The sequence below is a fragment of the Adiantum capillus-veneris genome, chromosome 23 (assembly GCF_014529385.1).
Source record: "Adiantum capillus-veneris isolate H3 chromosome 23, ASM1452938v2, whole genome shotgun sequence".
NCBI classification, from domain to species: Eukaryota; Viridiplantae; Streptophyta; class Polypodiopsida; order Polypodiales; family Pteridaceae; genus Adiantum; species Adiantum capillus-veneris.
Genome location: NC_140953.1, coordinates 17,933,769 through 17,951,682, shown reverse-complemented (window position 1 = coordinate 17,951,682; position 17,914 = coordinate 17,933,769). Strand labels below are relative to the sequence as shown.

At 45.1% G+C, this 17,914-nt stretch overlaps 1 protein-coding gene across 3 annotated transcripts in view; it reads right to left on the bottom strand.

The window, feature by feature from the left end:
- LOC147427470 (SAND family protein) overlaps positions 1 to 17,914 on the bottom strand; it is a 114,863-nt gene that overhangs the window by 11,896 nt on the left and 85,053 nt on the right. The gene's annotated exons all lie outside the window — the stretch shown is intronic.

Here is a 17,914-nt window from a genome sequence, read left to right as displayed (position 1 = left end):
TATTGGATCTATGAGGTTGGATTGGTGCCTTTGAGGACAGTTTCAGAGAGAGGGACATTGTTTTCTTCTCAGAGACTCATCAGGCCCCTGGACAGCTTATGCCACATGTGGTAGGATACAGATGGGAGACAGCCCATAGGACAGTCTGAGATATGAGCATGGGAGTAGAGGTTCAGGAGGAGTAGCAGTGCTATTTAGGGAGGAGTTACATCCACTACTACATATTGTACGGAGTGATGATCATGCAAGATACATGTGGGTGAGGTTGAGAGCTGACACGGGCCGATTTCTTTACGTTGCCATATGTTACTTCCCCCCCAGTACGTCAGTATATGCTGCACCTAGAGGACAATCGCCTTTCTCTACACTACATGATGATATATGGGAGTTTTCTAGGGATGGTGATATCATCCTCCTAGGGGACTTCAATGCCCGAACGGGCAACTCTAAAACAGTCTTCTACGACACTTCAGATGAGATGCTTAGAGAGCTGGATGTGGGTGACTCGGGGCTTGACAGATGCTCACATGACAGAGGGCAGACGGAGTATGGGAGATACCTCACGGAGATGACAACCACACATGGGTTAGCCATACTTAATGGCTTACAGCGATTTCTTAAGCAACCGGTTTCACATGCTTTCCACACAGACACGGGGCCAGTACAATGGACTATGTTATGGCACAACTGAAACCGGCCCGTAGGGCGGTAGGCGTTGGCTTTCACCCGAAATTCTTTACTTTAAACACACACACAGAGCACTTTGCAAAGAGAACCTGCGACGGGAGTTAACACTTGAATACACACACGGCTCGGAAGCTAGAATGCTCCGAGCAAACGCCGACAACCTGTAGGCCCCAAAATTGGCGCCCCTTTCGGTATTTCTTTATTCTTTAGGAGGGTAAATTACAAGGTAAGGTCCTGGGAATCCTTCACGTGTATCCACCTAGATACCATTTGATTTGGCCAAATTTCGGCAGCATAACAACCCCAAAACTTGCGCGAAACCAATTCCCCTGCTGGAACTCGCTTGCACTGTCGTATACCCTCTGATTCCTGTCCAAAAACAGTAAATTCAGCACACTGTATTTACTGGTTTTTGCCCTGTTTTCAGCCCCAAACAGTCCCCTAACTATCCTCTGCCAGTGGGGCACGATTCCCAATGATCCTGGCGTCCGTATGGCTGAAAAACAGTCAAATTACAGCGCATACACAGCGCTGAATTTGCACCTGTACGGTGAGGTTATGACCCTCACCAGTGCCTGCTTTGGAGCAGCAATTAGCTACCCCTGTTCCTGCTCAAGGAGGCTCTTGCCTCAGCACAAAAGCATGAACCCACACAACTGTACATCAGTCAAATGAGTAGCCCTCTTGTGGGGCATCACATAACTGCACGTAGGGGAGAGAGAGAGCAGTATGTAGCGTGCGGGGCATCACTCCTAGCACCACACTGTGCATAGAGGGCAAGGTAAGCATTCCATAGCTTCTGTACCTGTTGCAATCCGCCTGTGGCTGAAAATGGCGCCCCCTTTGTTGATATGCAGCTCGTTTTGCCTCCCAGAGTGGTAGAATCGCTCACAAGCTGACACGTCGCCCAGTTTCCGAGTTTGGGCTTTCCCTGCTAAAAATATCTCAACTGGTGCGTCAGTTGACTTCGCGGCAGAGTTGTAAAGTGTTCCCCTAGTCATACCGAAGGTAATGACGCGAACACATTTCGTGGCCCAAAATAGCAGTTCCCTAAATTTTAGGAGATGCTTCCGTTGGGCTCCCACTGGTCTTCTGACCATCTATCCTCATTGGGACCGCATCCAAAACTGCAATGTGGCCCAACTGTCGGATACTTTTTGTTGGTAGTCCCACCTTGACTTTACGCCTTAATTGAGTTCACTTCCTAGTATCCACCAACTTGCTAAGTGCGACGGGGGGGGGACCTATATGATCTTGCTCTGAGCCTAGACATCCTCTTACCATACGAATTCCAGTGCCGACCACTTCCCGTCTGCGGGTGAATCTACCATTCACATTGGCCATACAATGTCCGACCGTTTGCTACTTCAAAAAGAGGGTCTCAAAATAAATAAAATAAACCCCATTGGAAAGAAACCAACAACCAAGGTTAGCAGTTGCCACATCTCTGTGACATGGTTAATAACTGCCACGTCCTCGTGACAACAACCGAGCTTTATTCCTTGTATTCAGGATTTCATAGTGGAAGCCAAACCAATGGGTGTAGTAGTGGATCATGCTCTTTTGACATTGTCCGTTTCATTTCAGTATAGCAATGCCCAAACATCAGGAGGCAGGTCACATACCCATTATACATTTACACTAGAGACTGACTCGGTTTATACAGAGGAGATCTATAGCCGTATATGGACAGATAGTCCTCATCTCTCAGTGGAGAAGTGCACCACTTTACTGACTGAGACACTGCATGGTGCCGCATCAGAGGCATACCCACACACTCAACCTGGTCAGAGGCGACATTCTGGGAGCATGCCCCAAAATAGTTGGTATGATGAGGAGTGCAGAGAGATGAGAGCCCAGCTCTAGAGAGATCTGCTATTAGGAGTCATCACTTACAAACACTCTCGGATTGCTTCCCGGCTCCTTGTGCGACGGAAGAAACGACCTTATTTGGCCCATATGGAGCGAGACTTATATTAGTTGTTCTTGAGTAGAGAATCGGGAGAAGCATGGCGATTCTTTCATGAGGACTCCCCTCCCCCGGTGATTACTTCTCCTGATGTGTGGGGCCAGTATGCGACATCGTTATATACAGTTCCTCGATAGGACCCCCTTTCAGATCCTACAAAGCCATGCCCACCTACCAACACCTTCTTTACCACTGAGATGGTAAAGAGAGCCATTGACAGGATGAGGACCAACAGGGCACATGATCATGATGGTCTAGTAGCAAAGCACTTTATACATGCTAGAGATATGCTGGTAGAGGTTCTTGCAGTGTTGTTCAATCGTGCCATGTGTGAGGGGTTACTGAGTGTTGGAGGTTGCCTACTATTGTGCCTATCTTCAAGGCAGGTGATCCTACAGAGCTTGGGAATTACCGCACTATTATGGTTGGCCACACATTGGCATGGTTGTATGCATCCATTCTTGAGTAGCAGTTGAGTAATTGGACAAAGGGTGAGGGTGTGCGAGCAAAGGGCCATGCCGGTTTTAGGAGGGGTTTCTCCACTCTTGATCATATTCTGACACTCAGAGCCATCATTGAGGAGCGTAGGGCACTGGGAGACGGATTTATTGTAGCTTTGTGGATTTCCGCAAAGCATTTGACATGGTACTGAGAGCTTGATTGATGCGCAGACTGCAGGAGATGGGGGTGCCCATAGTGTTGATTTGGGGGATTACGGCTCTATACAGATCAATGATTGGACATGTGTGCACCCGGAGGGGATATCTGATTTAGTTCACTCCACCATTGGGGTGAAACAGGGTTGTCCATTGTCTCCTACTCTATTTGGTATGTATGTTGATGAGGTGTCTGATTACATTGACAATGAGGAGATAGAGGTGCCCAACTGGCAAGGACGTGGATTATATGATGATGATATTGTGTTGATCTCTGGCTCACCAAAGGGTATGCAGCGACAGTTGGATGCATTACACAATTTTGCAGAGGATAGTGAATTGTCTGTAAACCTTGGTAAAACCAAGTACATTTGGTGACTCTGACAGTTCATGCTCTTCCATCCACTTTGCATCCATAGGTGGATAGTTCTTGAACTTCACCATAGCATCTTGCAACCTGTCCCTTAACTTTTACGTGTTGCAAAAGGCTCTTGCCTCTGCAAACGAACATAATTCCACAACTTGACGTACCACCCACGACCAAGCAAGCTCAAATTTCAAGATGATTTACCAATGCGTCATAGAATCCAAGCAATCGCCTCATAGAATCGGCAAGCAGCATGTCACCTGGCAGACCCACATCACTCCCGCAGAAGATCAAGTGGCCAATCTACCACCGTGAGACCTCTCCCTATCTCATCTTGGTTCATACTTGCAAACCCTAAAACGCAGCAGAAAATCAGCCCTAATTTGACCACTTTTTAGCAGGGCGTACATGCGGAATTTCCTGTTTGTCCTGTGAAGAGGAACCCTCTTCCATAATTCCCTTCCCCTTGTCGGCCATAGTGTAATCCCCGCGTTCCTGCACTGTGTGTCTTTACCTGAACAATCTAGGCTCACTCTTTGAGGAAAAAGTGATTGATATCCCGGCAATAGAACCATGAAACCGGCCCGTAGGGCGGTAGGCGTTGGCTTTCACCCGAAATTCTTTACTTTATACACACACACACAACACTTGGCAAAGAAAACCTGCGACGGGAGTTAACACTTGAATACAGACACAGCTCGGAAGCTAGAATGCTCCGAGCAGACGCCGACAACCTGTAGGCCCCAAAATTGGCGCCCCTTTCGGTATTTCTTTATTCTTTAGGAGGGTAAATTACAAGGTAAGGTCCTGGGAATCCTTCACGTGTATCCACCTAGATACCATTTGATTTGGCCAAATTTCGGCAGCATAACAACCCCAAAACTTGCGCGAAACCAATTCCCCTGCTAGAACTCACTTGCACTGGCGTATACCCTCTGATTCCTGCCCAAAAACAGTAAATTCAGCACGCTGTATTTACTGGTTTTTGCCCTGTTTTCAGCCCCAAACAGTCCCCTAACTGTCCTCTGTCAGTGGGACACGATTCCCAATGATCCTGGCGTCCGTATGGCTGAAAAACAGTGAAATTACAGCGCATACACAACGCTGATTTTGCACCTGTACGGTGAGGTTATGACCCTCACCAGTGCCTGCTTTGGAGCAGCAGCTAGCTACCCCTGTTCCTGCTCAAGGAGACTCTTGCCTCAGCACAAAAGCATGAACCCACACAACTGTACATCAGTCAAATGAGGAGCCCTCTTGTGGGGCATCACATAACTGCACGTAGGGGAGAGAGAGAGCAGTGTGTAGTGTGCAAGGCATCACTCCTAGCACCACACTGTACATGAGAGGGAAAGGAAGCACTCCATAGCTCTTAACCTGTGACAGGCTCTCAATGAAGCATCCCCCCAGCATAAATCGAGCGCCCTCTCTTCTGCCCTTGACCTGTAATGCATCTGTGAACAAATAGATGCAAAAAGGAGAAGATTTCCATGGCTGCCAAAACCTGCGTATCGCTGAAAACGCAGCAAAACAGCCCTGTAAACACGCATCTGATGCCTTCCAATGCTGAAAATGAGCTTCTTGGACCTAGGCAAAGTCATGGGAAGCTCAAAAATGGAGAGAAATGGCTGAAAATCCAAGTTAACAGCCTCCAAAACTGCTCTCAAAAGTCAGTTACGGGTTCTGTTCTCCCAGACTTGGTAAATTGACCACAGAGTGCCACTTGGCACTCATACATGCAATTTCCCCGCATTGGGCTTCCTACTTAAAAATCTCTCAACTTGTGCATCAGTTGACTTTGCAACAGAGTACTAAAATGTTCCCTTGGTCATACTGAAGGTAATGATGCGAACACATTTCACAGCCCAAAATAGCAGTTCCCTAATTTTTAGGAGATGCTTCCGTCGGGCTCCCACTGGTCTTCTGACCATCTATCCTCATTGGGACCGCATCCAAAAGTGCAATGTGGCCCAACTGTCGCATACTTTCTGTTGGTGATCCCACCTTGACTTTATGCCTTTATTGAGTTCACTTCGTAGTATCCACCAACTTGCTAAGTGCGACGGGGGGGGACTTGTATGATCTTGCTCTGAGCCTAGACATCCTCTTACTGTACGAATTCTAGTGCCGACCAACTTCCCGTTTGCGGGTGAAACTACCGTTCACATTGGCCATACAATGTCCGACCATTTGCAACTTCAAAAAGAGGGTCTCAAAAATAAAACAAAAATCATTGGAAAGAAACCAACAACTAAGGTTAGCAATTGCCACGTCCTCGTGACAGTGTCCAAGCCTATAACGGTGGTATGATGTATCAAAGCTCACAAAGATTCTTGTTCTACGGAGGATCCGATCCCTTCTGCAACACACATGGGTTCTCGCAGAAAATCTGATAGAGACAACACCCCTCTGCGGGGAGATGAAGAAAAGTTGAAACCCGACACAAGATTGAAGACACCAATGGAGATTTAGGCGAATTTTCAGCGGGGAATTTTGTCAAAGCAGAGTACGAACGTTAACTGTAGGTTGACACGTGTGTAAAAAGATTGATCCAATACTCCGAAAACCCAAGAGATGTGAAGTACTTGAAGAATTACCCAATTGATGAGATCCATTCAAGATGGCGAGCGAAAACCCAAAATATGTGAAGTACCTGAAGAATTACCCAATTGATGAGATTCACTCAAGATGGCAAGAGGCCGTTGATTCTCCTCTCAAATTGGGATGGAAGCTGAAAGGAAATCCGAGTGCAAAAAAGTGGAAACTGTACTCGCAGAAAGAGCTGGACCAGTTAATGAAAGGCTTGAAGGACTCTTGTAGGAAGAGGAAATCGGCGGATTTCCCCGGTTATTACGGCTGAAAGTTGATTAGCAAGGTGGAAATTAGACCCAAGAAGCATCTTCATTTCGAAGATGACTCAGATTTCTCTTATTCTTCAGAGAGTTCCAACACTTCATCGTCCTCTAGTTCCATAGAGGATGAGAAAAGGCGGAAGACGTAGAGAAAAAGCAAAAAATGCAGATTTTTGAAGAAGTCTCAAAGGCATCGGAGGCCATCTAGCAATTCAAAGAAGGAGAGCTGTCCTCTTATGACAATGAACAGATGGCCAAGGAGATCAAGGATGGGGGTCAAGCAGTCAAGTTTGACATGTTTTCAAGCTATCAGAACACCCGTCAAACCCTTGAGTTAATACTACAGTTTAATGTCGCCTTCTCGGGAGGTCGGTTCTTGGAACGTTTCAAGGTGTGAAGGGCGGCATCTTACTTGAAAGAAAATGCATAGACATGGTGGTCTACTTTGTTAATACGCAAAGAAGCACCTACGACATGGGTAAAATTCAAGAGAATTTTCACGTCAATTTGGATATGAAGAGAATATGAAGAAGATGTCATTGCGGCTTGGCATCATCTGAGAATGACTCCGAAAGAAACGTTGGATAACTACTACCAAAGGTTTTGGGATACCTTTTTGCCAATGTCCTCGTAACGGAGGGTCACTCAGAGGGACCAGATTGAGCGGTTTTGTTGTTATTTGCCAAAAGTGATTCAACAAAATTGTCTGCAACAGAAGTTTGACTCATCCAAAGACCTATGAAACATGCCTAGCAAGGTTTTGGAATGCATGCCAGCTCATGGACTTAACCTACGGACGGGCTAGTTTCCACCTCAACATGGCAAGAGTCTTTCAATGAAAAGAATAAGTCAAGGGAACCGCATGAAAGTTCATCAAAGGATTATGGAGAAGTAAGGGAATCGGATGATAGTGCATCTGAGGGTTCTGATGAAGTAAGGGAATCAATTGATGGTTCATCAGAGAATTCCGACAATTGCAATGCTGGCAGACAGGGAGGCCATAGAGGCTACCAAAACGTCCCAGGGGCATAAGAAAAGAACAGAAAGGGAATTAGCAGGTGGATCGGAGAATTCCAAAGATCCAGATTAAGGTGTCATACGACAAGGAGGCTAGCACGCTACCACCATGTCACAGGGCACAAGAAAAGAATAGATAGGTAAGCTAGGTCCACCGGATAATTTGGTCAAGGGTACTTTTTGGCCCTCAATGCAAAGTGGATGGAGGAGAACCTCGCAAATTAAGAGTGAGAGAGAGTTGTACCTTGAAGCTTCTGGAATATCGATGAATGAGCACGTTGAATCTGGTGCGATGCAAACTGCACAAGAGGGGACCCACTGCACTCCTTTGTCACCAATTACCTAGATTGAATAGAAGTCACTAATTTATCTTTGAGATTTTAGGGATACAGATGGGCTGGTAGTATTTTGCAGAATGACTTTATAACAAATGTGCATTGAATTGGAAATTTCCTTGATTGAACTAAAACATGTGCTCTTCCATGTGTGTATTATTAGAGACATGTAGAGAAAGATAAAATGTCTGCAGCATTTTGTTTGATAAATGATTTGAACTTAGTGCATCAAGCATTTGTTAGAGATCAACGAGATCTCGATGTGATGGCTAAGTGAATGAGAACTAAATGTGAAGTGAATGAGATTCTAGTGCATCAAGATGTCTATCTGGATGAGATGACCCGACACTAGTGTGAGGGCATCCAAAGTTCCGGAAGGATGAGATGGCTACATAGTGATCTAGGTGCATCAAGAGTTTTGGGAGGGCTGAGATGGCTAGATTAAATGATTGATACACGGTGTTCAATGGGAACTACATGTGTGATTTGTGGATTGCATGCTATGAGGATGTACTGTAGTGGGGATGATTGTGGGGATGGATCATGGTTTGCTCGAGTGAAATGTGAAAAGAAAGGATATGAATCTGATAGTAACAAGATTTAGTGGGTCAAGATGTCCATGAAAAGACCAGCGCCGTCTAGATGTGATTGCCAAATGGTTACAATAATCATGGTTGGTATCTGAGACCCGATGGAAAAGCTGTTGATCAGTCACTGATGTCTTTGTATAAGTGTTGGATAAATGGAGTCTAGTGCATGGGTACATAGAGTCAGTGTCTACTAAAGAAAGTTTTTGTCCTTTGGCTGTTTTTCTAGGGTAATCAAGGGAAACTACAATTCTTTCAAGAGGGGGAATGTCACAAAAAGTGATGACATGGTGTGCCCAACTAGAAACTAATGGCCGATGGGACAAGACAAAATGAACCCATAATAACTTAAAGAACTTATGGAGCATCGCTCGAGGGCCTAAAAGTCAAAAGCTTGATCTACAGCAACGCCGTACGAAATGCTAACATGGCAGGCGCAAACTGCTAACGTGTCAAGCTACTTAAGAATTGAGTAACCCACAAATCTCCGCCGAGCGCCTAAACTCTAGAAGCAATAGAAGAAACAGAAGTGCTTACCAACTTACAGATCCTCGTTGAGTGGGGCAATTTATTAAAAGGGATTTTACCAACTTATGGGACCCGTTCAGCTGATAACCTGGCCTAGCTGTACGGACTGCCCTCACAAATCGTGCTAACATGCCACGTGGCCGATTGTACGGCAGCGCACGTTTTGCGCTAACAGTTGGTGACGTGGCAGCTTTACGGAAATTACGTTGATAGTTTTTGACTAGATGCTGTCACAAATGGGAGCGTATAGCAATATAAAATATACTCGGATATATAAAATTTATCACTTAATATGAAGCCAGAGGATATAGAGAGAAATAAATAGAGAGAGAGAGACAGAGAGAGATTGACAGTGAGAAGATCGACACAGTACTGGGGACCAGAAGATGGGCTAGTCCCCCCCCGTAATAGTATCTTTATTACTGAGGAGAAGTCTATACAAGCACTTGAACCGAACAAATTACCACGTTCGTTCTAGAATAAGACTTGATGGTTCCCGGAAGCTGAGGCTTCCGATTCTTAGGGCAAAACCCTATTCCAAGGAACTTCCGTTCCTTATTCCAATTCCTCGAGAATCAAGGTTCTCGCCTCTAAATCTCACCTTCCAGACTCAGGGCATGGCATCCCTGCAACTCTTTTCCAACTCTCTTTCCAGAGTCCTCTTCCCGCAGAACAACTCTGCTTTCCAGGACACGAAGTCCTTACTTGGGAATCCCAACTTCCGGATCACGACTTGAGAGACTACCTCTCTCCGATCCATGGATCTACTTCCCAAACTCGGGTACGAAACCCTTGGGCTGATCTGGCTCTAGTTCCTCAGAGCGCTTTTCTCCTGCAGAGGCTCATGCCTTCCTCTGCTCCTACTCCCTCACGAAGAGGAAGTACACCTGCAATCAAATACTCAAAGATCAGAACATGAAAATCGTTACCTTCAAAGTCTCGACGCTCGAAACGCAACTACGTTCTCGAAAAAAGCAATTCCCCGGAAGAGATCTCTCCATAGAAAATCCTCTCTTCCAATCCTACACACAAAAGAGGTGTGTTCTCGGGTTCCTTCTCGTAAATCAGCCCCGTCTACGACGTTTATGGACTGAAAACAGAGAAAAACAGCAACTTGTCGCGATGGAAACACGCTTCGTAGGCACTTCTTCGCGATGGAACTCGCGCACTGGGTCTTGGCGACATCTGGTACACTTGGGACAACCATGGGCATCACTGGCAACGTCTTCTTTACGGCTGAAATCTGCAGTAGCATCTCCTCCTTGCAAAGATTGGTCCTCCTCTCTGAGTGAGGGCATGTGATGCTTTTATAGCTCCTAGCCACGGGCACGAATAGCTGCTCGCGTAGAGATCGCGGCCGTTTTTTTTTTTTTTTTTTTTTCAAAATTTTTTTCTTTTCTGCCAGAAAGAGAGAGAAAACGCTCGCTGATCTGTTGCCTTATTTATCAGATAGTTGAGCCTGCCCAAAAACTCAAAAAAACCTTATAAGTTAAAAACAATGCTTTCACAGCACTTCCCAGGCGTCCCTGGATGCAATCACATGCACAGTTGCAATGCAGACATAGACTTCCTCGCGGGAAAGCATCTGCTTTCCCGAAAAGCAATCCCGCTTTCTCAAAAAGCATCTGTTTTTCCTCAAAGTTTCCTCTGAACCCATCTTCATTCAAGTGCTTGCTTTTTCCTTGTGCACAATTCTAACACAGTTCGGAATTTCCTGCCGACTATGGATATTCCCTTTCCGATGCACCCGTCACCCACCATGTGACGCATCAGGAATACCCATCACCTAGTCCTTTCCTACCGAACTTACGGTACAATCTCCTTCACGATGCTCTATGTCACCCATCCTATGACGCATCAAAGATGTCCGTTCCCGGATGGTCGGATACTTCTTTCCGATGCTCCCTGTCACCCATCCGATGTGATGCATCAGAAGTACCCGTTCCTGGTGGCCTTACAGATATTCCCGTTCTCAGTGTTCCCGTCATTACTTTAAATGACGCACTAGGAATACTCTGTACTCGGATGTCTCCAGTGAGAAAAACCCTCTCACTTAAAATTCCAATAATTCATTTAGAATTATTTTTTTCATTGGTGTTCCAAGCGAGAAAACCCTCTACTTATAAATCCAATAATTCATTTAGAATTATTTTTCTGTAAGATAAAGCCAATTTAGCAACATCCCTCTCACTTATAAACACTTGTCCTCAACTGTAGAGGTCCAACTGAACTGCCGGGGAGAAACCGGAAAGATTGCAAATCTTGCTCAATGGTGAGTTGAGCTAGTTCTTTCTCAAAAGAGAACTTTAAAATTAATTTAAACAGAAATTCAAAAATTCAATAATTCAATACTTACCTTATCGGTTCATGTCCTTCCTCTAGTACCTCGAGGATATCCTTCACCAATTATCAAACTTACGAGCCATGGAAGAACTCGTCATTCGCGTCTTTCCAACAGATCGGAAGTTTCCTCATCCGAGAATCTGTTAACTCAATTCCACCTTCTCAATCCCGAGAAGAATAATCCTCCTAGAAATCAATCTAGGTATCTGTCCTTGCGCATAATCTTGCGCTGTTAGTCGAGAGGGTATTAAACCTCTTGTGTCCTCCCACATAAGGAATGCCCAAATCATGAGTATTAATCTCGATATCTTCCTTCACAAACAAAGTCTGTGATCACCTTAAAGAAGGTTCTTGTTCCGGGCCGTCGCTCAACGTAGGCGGACGGTTCCAATCCGAAGATTCCTTGTGTACGGCGGCACTTCCTTCCAATCTTATTCTCCTGCGAGTTATTACTACTAGCAGTGTTTTCCCGACGCCCATTAGCGTCCCTTTCTTGCAAAATCATAAAAAATGATTCACCTTGCAAGCATCAATGACAACTTGCAAAATCTCAGGCAGATAGGATTCTAGCCATAGCATTTTCTGAACGTACGTTCAAACCCGGTTCACAATAGAGCGAACCCTCTTTGAATCTCAGGGATGTTCTCCCATATGTAATTCTTACCATTTTGAAACGGTTGGCGAACTATATTCTTACAAACACAATAGTTCGAATTTATTCCAACAGTGTGTAAATGCTACTTGACCTTCTCATGGAGAAACATATACCGCAACCAAAAGTTGCTACTGTAATGGTAAAGGCACATAGCGTACTCAATGATCAACGACCATCGGAAAACCTCTTCTCCGTAGAGAAACTCAAATTCCTTCTACCAAACACATCTCAAATAGAGATTCTCGTGTCGGAATATTCTTGCGCGCAAAAAGGCTCTCAAGAGAGTATAACAAACTCTCGTCCAGTTCCTTGGCATAGGTCTGCATCTTCGTGTGTCATCCATGTACTCAAAAGTATACATAATTCTTAAGCTCTGTTAGAGTTTCGATGAACCTGGGAAATTACCTTCCCTTTGTAAAATCCTTAGAACGAAGACGCTCAACTTGACGATCACTTGGCTCGATCTTATAGCAAAACCCGCTCATCAAATAATCTAGGATTTTAATCCTTGGATTCCTCAAGCACAGGCCGTAGTCGTCGCTTCTTCCTTCCCTCGTAAAGAGAGTGTTCATTCACTTGTGCAAAAAGCACTACCATATCTTCCCTTACCGGGTAGGGGGTGTGGGCTTAAAGAGTACTCAAGCTTCATGAAAGCTTTTCTTTGCTTGAAAACTCAGAATGGTTCCTTCATAATTTCCTACCCGCAATAGCAGGTAATTTGTTGGAGAACTACCGGATACCAGATCAATCATGGACCTTCCGGATGGTTAAGCAAAGCAGTTCATCGTATAAACAATGTTCTGACTCAACCTTACTCTCATAAACACTCGAGAGTGATTTTCCTGGTTAGAGACAACCATACCTCGTGCAAAAGAGCAAACAAGCATAATGCACTTTATGATTTCCTCAAAGATATAACTTTGATTAAAAAACCTACCCTCTCACTTAAAGTTCAAGGGTCTTCTATTCAAGAACTCAGGAGTTAGATTTAATTCCCTTACTCCAAACTTTCTGTGTTCAATGTTTTCCGTCCCACCACAGGGATTGGATTCTATGTACACTAAGGTGTACACTTTCAGCTTTGTATTGCTGACTCCACCATCTGCTGCAAAGTATCTTGCAGATGGGTTTACAAATTCGGGCAAAAGTCCTTTGTTAAATTTGTTCATCTTTCCTTCTTCAAAGAGGATCAAGAATGGAGCAACCTTGGCAAGAGTGAACCACTACTTGCTTTGACTCACTCGTGTTCCTATTGGGCAAACCGATCCCAATCTTCTTGGATGCCTTCTTCAAAGCATAGAGGAAAAAAATTTGTCAAAAAATTCAGCTTTGAATTGAATCCAAGTCTTGTTGTAAGTTCCTTGCAGAGCTTTGGTATACCACCAAGTACTTGCAATCTCCTTTTTAATCACATGCCTCATCTTCAACGCTTTTTCAGAAATTGCCGTTTGCAAAGGCAACTTCAAACTTGTCGAATCAATGAGGTAGCTTTCGGGGCATCTTCCCTTCCGTCAAAAGTATCAAACTTGACTAGAAGTGTTCCTAGGTCTAGAGACCTTCATATCCTTCTCGGAATGACGAGATTTCATGGCTATAGTTCTGGATTGACGTTCATGGATATTTTCTGGATTCTGAAGAATCTTGAGCATTCCACTCCTTGGATTCTCTAGGTTCTTCAGCATCATGCTCTTGTCACCTTCTCAGAGAATCCCAAGCCTTGTGTCGACTTCTTGCAGACAGAAAAAAATTTCCAACTCTGCGAGCTTTTCCTTGCAGGGCTTAGGGTTCCGCCTGCTTACTTCTCACTTGGCTTGTCATGGCTTCTTCCCGTATCTTCCCAGAGTCGTCCTCCTTTACAAAGAAAGAGAGGAGACCATGCTCTGATACCACTGTCACAAATGGGAGCGCATAGCAATATAAAATATACTCGGATAAATAAAATTTATCACTTAATATGAAGCCAGAGGATATAGAGAGAAATAAATAGAGAGAGAGAGAGAGATTGAGAGTGAGAAGATCGACACAGTACTGGGGACCAGAAGATGGGCTAGTCCCCCCCGTAATAGTATCTTTATTACTGAGGAGAAGTCTATACAAGCACTTGAACCGAACGTATTACCACGTTTGTTCTAGAATAAGACTTGATGGTTCCCGGAAGCCTCAGCTTCCGATTCTTAGGGCAAAACCCTATTCCAAGGAACTTCCGTTCCTTATTCCAATTCCTCGAGAATCAAGGTTCTCGCCTCTAAATCTCACCTTCCAGACTCAGGGCATGGCATCCCTGCAACTCTTTTCCAACTCTCTCTCCAGAGTCCTCTTCCCGTAGAACAACTCTGCTTTCCCGGACACGAAGTCCTTACTTGGGAATCCCAACTTCCGGATCACGACTTGAGAGACTACCTCTCTCCGATCCATGGATCTACTTCCCAAACTCGGGTACGAAACCCTTGGGCTGATCTGGCTCTAGTTCCTCAGAGCGCTTTTCTCCTGCAGAGGCTCATGCCTTCCTCTGCTCCTACTCCCTCACGAAGAGGAAGTACACCTGCAATCAAATACTCAAAGATCAGAACATGAAAATCGTTACCTTCAAAGTCTCGACGCTCGAAACGCAACTCCGTTCTCGAAAAAAGCAATTCCCCAGAAGAGATCTCTCCATAGAAAATCCTCTCTTCCAATGCTACACACAAAAGAGGTGTGTTCTCTCTTTTGTGTGTTCTCGGGGTCCTTCTCGTAAATCAGCCCCGTCTACGACGTTTATGGATTGAAAACAGAGAAAAACAGCAACTTGTCGCGATGGAAACACGCTTCGTAGGCACTTCTTCGCGATGGAACTCGCGCACTGGGTCTTGGCGACATCTGGTACACTTGGGGCAACCATGGGCATCACTGGCAACGTCTTCTTTACGGCTGAAATCTGCAGTAGCATCTCCTCCTTGCAAAGATTGGTCCTCCTCTTTGAGCGAGGGCATGTGATGCTTTTATAGCTCCTAGCCACGGGCACGAATAGCTGCTCGCGTAGAGATCGCGGCCGTTTTTTTTTTTTTCAAAATTTTTTTCTTTTCTGCTAGAAAAAGAGAGAGAGAAAACGCTGGCTGATCTGTTGCCTTATTTATCAGATGGCTGCCCACTTATTAAGTGGGCGGCCGGTGTATTTTAAAAATAGTTTGAACCTGCCTAAAAACTCAATAAAACCTTATAAGTTAAAAACAATGCTTTCACAGCACTTCCCAGGCGTCCCTGGATGCAATCACATGCACAATTGCAATGCAGACATAGACTTCCTCGCGGGAAAGCATCTGCTTTCCCGAAAAGCAATCCCGCTTTCTCAAAAAGCATCTGTTTTTCCTCAAAGTTTCCTCTGAACCCATCTTCATTCAAGTGCTTGCTTTTTCCTTGTGCACAATTCTAACACAGTTCGGAATTTCCTCCCGACTATGGATATTCCCTTTCCGATGCACCCGTCACCGACCTTGTCACGCATCAGGAATACCCATCACCTAGTCCTTTCCTACCGAACTTACGGTACAATCTCCTTCACGATGCTCTATGTCACCCATCCTATGACGCATCAAAGATGTCCGTTCCCGGATGGTCGGATACTTCTTTCCGATGCTCCCTGTCACCCATCCGATGTGATGCATCAGAAGTACCCGTTCCTGGTGGCCTTACAGATATTCCCGTTCTCAGTGTTCCCGTCATTACTTTAAATGACGCACTAGGAATACTCTGTACTCGGATGTCTCCAGTGAGAAAAACCCTCTCACTTAAAATTCCAATAATTCATTTAGAATTATTTTTTTCCTTGGTGTTCCAAGCGAGAAAACCCTCTCACTTATAAATCCAATAAGTCATTTAGAATTATTTTTTTGTAAGATAAAGCCAATTTAGCAACAGATGCTTTTGAATCAAACGTTTCTTGTTTGATGCTTTTCACTGTAAACTGCTTTTCACGCTAAGGCCCTTTATATATGTGCCAAGGGCTCATTCTCTAGCACGTTTTCTGCGTGAAAGTGCAGAGAAGGTAGTACCGGTATTGTACTGAGTTGAAGCATATATAAAGAAATATCGAAAGGGACGCCACAATTTGAGCCTAATGCTCTCTTGAACTCTGCCACTCCTCGTCTCGTGTGTCGTGCATCTCTTTCAATTCATTTATTTGAAGTGCTTAAAAGTTTGTCTCGTTTGTTCTTTTCCCTTGGCACGTGGTGCCATCCCGTTGCAGTAGTATCAGAGCTCCAATGATGTGCTTTTTTCAAAGCATATCAATCCTTGTAAGGTGCAAATGTTGCACTTTGCTCAAGATGAGTGCTCCGAACTGTGCTCAAGGTTCCTGTCACCAGCGTGTGACTACTATCTATCCTTTTTGTTGATTTCTTTCTTATTATCTATTTACTTTCACTTTTTGGAAACACCCCTCGGGAAATCTAACTGCCCTGCATTGCATAGCTAGTGTGGAACTGTCCAGAGGGAGTCCAGGCCTGAGGGCAAGAGAGCACTAAGGTTGGACAAAGACTATGGTTAGCCAAAGTGGGGTCATTGACTAGCCAAAGTGGAATCCTTTGCTACAGAGGCTACATTTCAGTTCTGGATGTGGCCACAGTGTACAAAGAGGGTCGGATGACCTAGAAAGATACAATGGCAGCATCTCCTAAAATTTAGGGAACTGCTATTTTGGGACCTGAAAATGTGTTGACGTCATTATCTCCGGAATGACAAGGGGAACATTTTCTTACTCTGCCGTGAAGTCAACTAGGCAACCGGTTGGGATATTTTTAGACGGCAACCCCGAAACGGGAAAATGCTTATAAATGTGCCAAGTGGCACCTTCTGATGCACTTGCCTCATGCAACAAGAAGTGGCGCTGAATTTTAAGCTGGGAGAGGCTCATTTGCAGCTTTTGTCACAGGTTAAGAGCTATGGAGTGCTTGCTTTCCCTCTTATGCGCAGTGCGGTGCCAGGAGTGATGCCCTGCACCCTACGCACTACCCTCTCTCTCCCCTTTGGCAGTATGTTATGCCCCTCTAGTGGGCTCTTCATTTGACCAATGTACAGTTGTGTGGGTTCATGCGCGATTGCCGAGGCAAGAGCCTCTTGCACAGGTACTCGATTAGCTAGCGGCTAATTCCCCCGCAGGTACAGGTGAATTCGGAGAGGTTTCAGGCCAAAAATCTCGTCCGATTCAAAGGGCAAGTAGCCCTACAGGTGCGGGAGCTCGAGGACTTGCTAAGGATGCGACCGGCACGCGAAACGGAGCCCGAAACAGTAAATTACAGCCTGCTGTGTATTTTTGCAGGTTTAGGGTTTTGGCCCTAAACGGACCCTAATACCCCTAGGAGGTTCGGGGACGCAAGGGGACCGCTGTACAGGTGATCTGCCGCATTTTCAGGGCTGAAAACAGAGAATTCAGCGTGCTGCAGATTCTCGCCAGGTTTTGCAAAGTGCCCGTATGCGTCGGGAAAGTCATTTAATGCATGGGAATACTGACCGTGAAGGGTTCTAGTACAGTTATGCTGCCGAAACCGGGCTGGAACAGTGGAAATTCAGCCGAGTTTGTGCGGGGCAGCTTGTAGGGAACCACATCGTTTATTCCCTCTTTTGAACAATAAAGAAATACCGAAAGGGGCGCCTAAGTTAGGGGCCAATCTGGTGTCCGTCTACTCATACAGGTGCAATCTAGCAGCCTGTATCCCTCTCCCCTTTGTTGTGTCTTGAAAGTACAGGTAAAATAGACCACTAATAATGGGTGAAAGCTAAATCAAGGTTTGAAGTAAAGTCTACTGCCCTTTTTGGATTGAACAAGCCGGTTTCAGTTCCTTTTACTTACGGAAGGAAGAGCCTTCCGTCCTTTAATGAGAGAGTGCAATGGACACAAACAAAGTGAATGGACACTGTGAGTGAAGGTGCTGAGAGAGTGCAAT